A 4,687-nucleotide genomic window follows, 5' to 3' on the forward strand; every position below is an offset into this window, starting at 1 on the left:
GCCATTAGGCCGCGCTGACCTGCAACCAGGGGCGCTTATATGGACTTTGGCCATTAGACCGCGCTGCCCTGCAACCAGGGGCGCTTATATGGACTTTGGCCATTAGGCCGTGCTGCCCTACAACTAGGGGCGGTTATATGGACTCTGGCCACTAGGCCGTGCTACCCTGCGACAAGGGTTTATCCTATGGACTCTGGCCACTAGGCCGTGCTACCCTGCAACCAGGGGTGGTTATATGGACTCTGGCCACTAGGCCGTGCTACCCTGTGACAAGGGTTTATCCTATGGACTCTGGCCACTAGGCTGTGCTGCCCTGTAAGGAGGGGCGTAAACCCTCACAACAACCAAGCTTGAAAATGGTCACCCTGTTCCTTATTTACAGCATAATATATGCATAACCTTCAGTTGCTTAACCATGTTTAGTGTATCTTATTTAATGCATTACGCAGGGAGGAGCACTCTGTATTTCTCCTCAGGCTGAACTGGATCTTCTGTATGTTTGCTTGCAATGTCTTCAAACCTTTTGTCCTCTAGAATGCCTGAACTGCCAAGTTCAGGCAGGAAACAAGAGCCTCATGTGTGTCACTGACACTTTGCACTAAGTGCTAACATTGGCTCAAAGATGCTATAGATCTTAAGAAGGGACTCTCAGACTTATTTGGGTCCTTTATAGCTGGGAATGTTGGGTGCCGTATTATAGATATTCAGTTAAAGGTAGTCGTATATTGAAGGTCTTTGGGAATGCTGTTAAATCCTTAAGAAGTGGAAAATAAAATGGAGAATGATTTACTAAACTCACACAATTGGCTTTTTATTCTCCAATTCACATCTCGGTTGTCAGTGTATTAAAAACCTGACTCGTCTCTGGGCTTGTGTTGGCGAACTGGACACTGCCTTATATAGGCCAGCTGGTGCTGCACTGTAGGCTGCAGCATTATTAGCTTTTGAAACAGCTGCTGCCAGTAGAAATGCATGCCAAGGACTGTATCACCGAGTCCCCATTACACCAGTAGTGGTGATCATCTGGATGGGTACAAAATGACTTCTGTATTTAATGGCTTTTTTCAGTCAGTCAAGGCTTTTCTTCAACAATATTTTCTCCATTTCTTTTCACTGCTAATGATCTATGTAAAGCGATTGGGAGAGCTGCTGAGACAGCATGGGCTGAAGTGGCAGCTGTAGAGGGATGACACCCACATCCCTGTCTTTTTTGTGTGATGCCTGGATCAAATTGGCACACCTCCATTGACGAGCAAGTGGTTAAGGGCAGGTCTATTCTATGGACCTTACAGCCGCACGGCTGTTGCGCTACAGCTGTGCCACTGTAACGTCTCCCGTGTAGGTGCTCTTTGCCGGCAGGAGAGAGCTCTCCTGCTGACATAATTAAACCACCCTCAATGAGCAGCGTTAGCTATGCTGGCAGGAGAGGTTCTCCTGCCAACATAGCGCTGTCCACACCAGCCCTTTTGCCGATTAAACTTATGTTGGTCGGGGTGTGGTTTGTTTTGTTTGTTTTGTCACACTCCTGACCAACTAAAGTTTTACTGACAAAAGTGGTAGAGTAGACAAAGCCTAAAGCTGATGCAAGGCAAGACTGAGGTGATGCTGGTAGGAAAAGAGAAAGCACTTTGAGGAATATGTCTCCTCTATAAAATCCCCTCTCATGACCATACCTTGGTTCAAACTAAGACCTAGTTTACTCAGCTGGGAAAAAGAAGAATAGACAGGGCATTGCTACTCCTCCTCCTGTCTTCTATAAATGTTTTCTTCTTTGATTAATGGCCTGTCCTACCACTTAGAGCAGGGACATATTTTGTATTCCTGTAGCCAGCTTAACATCCTTAATTATATGTGTCTTTATATGTCTAAGGAAAATTTAAGGTTTGAAAGTGAATTAAAAGTTACTATATTTGTAACGGTGTATATATTTTTTTCATCTAGCACTTCCTGTCAGACATCTGGGACTGATTCTCACTGACGGTAAGGCCACACTACTGCTCTGCTGGTGTGAAGGGGCTTTAAAGTGGAGTAAACTATATTTACTGCTAGAGCAGTGCAAAGTGGCCTTAGTGTAAATGAGAATCAGACACATTAGAGTCCAGCTGTCAACTTGAAAGTGATGGTACTGTTTGGGGTGCTACAGCTGGGGAAATAACTTTATACTCTTGAATCTTACAGACAGTTCTCCTGAAACTCTCTCACATTTGTGATAGTGTCTGTGCCAGCATGCACACAAGAATGAAAGCATAATGTACAGCGTTAATGTGGGAAACTCTCAAAATAAGTGGGAGAGAGAATCACAGTTGTGAAAATCAAAAAGGCATCTGAGTATCTGTATTTGAAGCAGTTTCCACTGAAGACAAAAATGCTTTGAGAAAAAGCAGCTGAAACTCAGTTTTAGGGCAAAACCTTAATCCCAATTAAATCTATGGCAACTCTTCCATTGGGACTGGCCCTTTGCTAAGCAGTGTTTGAATATGCAAACAAAAACATGTATTGCAATAAGATATTATCTTGAGTTCTTGTTGCTATCAGTCAGTTTAGTATATCTGTATACAACCCTCATTCTGCTTCTTCTCAAACTTGTTTTGCTTCTTGGTCTTGCCTTGAGGTTGTTTTTTAAAAAGGATCCTCTTTATCTGAGCCTATTAGACTCTTTGGTAATGCTTCATGAAATTTGACAAAAGAGCCAGAGCCTTAGCTCTGGTTTTCTATCAGAATGATTTTTCCAATGGAAACTGTTTTTCACAAATCTGAAGTTTCATGTAGGAAATTTTTTGTTTTGCTGAAAACTTTTTTCCATTGTGAAAAATCAAAAGGGAATATTTCATTTCATGTGGGTTCAAAGCAAATCAGGATAGTTTTTGGCTTTTTTAGTGGAGCCTAGACACTTAGTTCAGCAGAACATTTAAACTGCATGTTCCTATCAGCACATTGCCTTACGGGAGTTGTAGTTTGGAGGACTACATCTCCCATAACAAAATGCAGATTTTTCCCACTGACTAAGCTGCATGCTACATCATGGGAGTCTCATGGCTCTGGGCTCATCATGGAAGATGTAGTCCACAAGGAAGCCTGGCCCATAGGAAAGAATGGGGGCTTCGTAATCTTAAACTACAATTCCCATGAGGCAACTGTAAGGTGGTGGACTTGGTCACCAACCTGGGACAAACAATTGGCCACACTCAATTCAGTCTGTAGCCTCTGCTCAGGGCTATGTTTATTCTTCAACACACAAACCAAAGGAAATTTGGAATAATAACAAAAAGCAACAATATTGTTCTCAAGTGAGATTTTGGGAACCTTTGTCCTCAGGTAGCTAAAGGTCTGGACCTTTCCCAGCCTTAGGAAGGACCACAGGGCCTGCTTGCCCTCTTGCAGCCTTCTGCTGAAGCCACAAGAGAGGGTACTCTCAGCCCTCTTCTGGTCCCAGGCTCCCTCATGGGGCTTAGGCCCTCATTTATATCCCCCAGCTGGGAATAATCCGACTAGGGTTGCCAATCCTCCAGGAATTAAAGATTAATCTTTTATTAAAGATTATGTCATGGTGAAACCTCCAGGAATATGTCCAACCAAAATTGGCAACCTTAAATCAGACCCAGTTACTAGATGCTGTCCAGCTGGGTTGGCTGATCCCCAGCACCTGTCTACTGGGCTTCTCTCCAGACCAGGGCTGGCTGCTCTCTGGCTCTCCCTAACACTTAGAGTGGCAGACAGTCCTATTACAGTTTACTGTTGAACTGACTAAAACAAAAAGGCATTTTGTGTGATTTGAACAAACCAAAATGAAACATTTCAAAGTAAGGAATGTTATAAAATGTGTTGACACTTCCAAATCAAAATTTCTCAGTTTTCATTCCGCAAAAATGTTTGAAATTCATCTTCTGTCCTGATTTGGGACAAAAACAAATATTGACGTGTTAGAATTTTCTATGGATGGAAATTCCATATTTTGCTCAGATCTATTAATGATGGCTAGGATTTTCCCCAAAATCTAATGATGGACTATAGAACCTCTTCAGACATTCTTTAACTTAAAAATCATGGTAGTATCATATCCTGCCTCTTCACCACCATCTGCTTAGATAATTGTATTCATTCAGACTCCAAGACAGCAACAACTGGCAGTCGAGTACTATAGGATAATGTAAAAAAGACTAAGACCATGTGCAAGATGTTTTCTAATCTCTCTCTGCTGAAAAATAACCATACAATGCATCTTCTCCTTCTGCTTGGTAGTCCACTATAGGAAAAACTATACAGTAACTCTGATTGTGAAACTACTACTGATTGAAAGTACTACTTAGTCTTCTATGAAGGAAAGACTCTTCATATCCCAGGATGCAGTATCACAAAATGCATTATGATCTGAAACGAATATTAAAACAGCCACAGAAGAACTGTACTTAACAATGAATTTTTTTTTTAAAACTTACATTAAAAGGAACTATTAAGATTACACTCTACTTTTCATTTATGTTTTACACTGTCTGCATTTAGATGAGCAAATATACATCTGTTTTGCTGAATACTGGGTCAGTGTTGGAATTTAAAGTAATGGATTTTGAACACAGGTGACCATTTCTTGCTCATCTTTAGAAGAGGAGATTCAGAGGTTTCTCCATAACCGATTCACAGAAATGTATATTGTTACCAGTTATTTTCACTTTCTGAATATTTATAAGAT

This window comes from Terrapene carolina, unplaced genomic scaffold (genome assembly GCF_002925995.2).
Source record: "Terrapene carolina triunguis isolate 2854851 unplaced genomic scaffold, T_m_triunguis-2.0 Scaffold210, whole genome shotgun sequence".
Lineage (NCBI taxonomy): Eukaryota > Metazoa > Chordata > Testudines > Emydidae > Terrapene > Terrapene triunguis.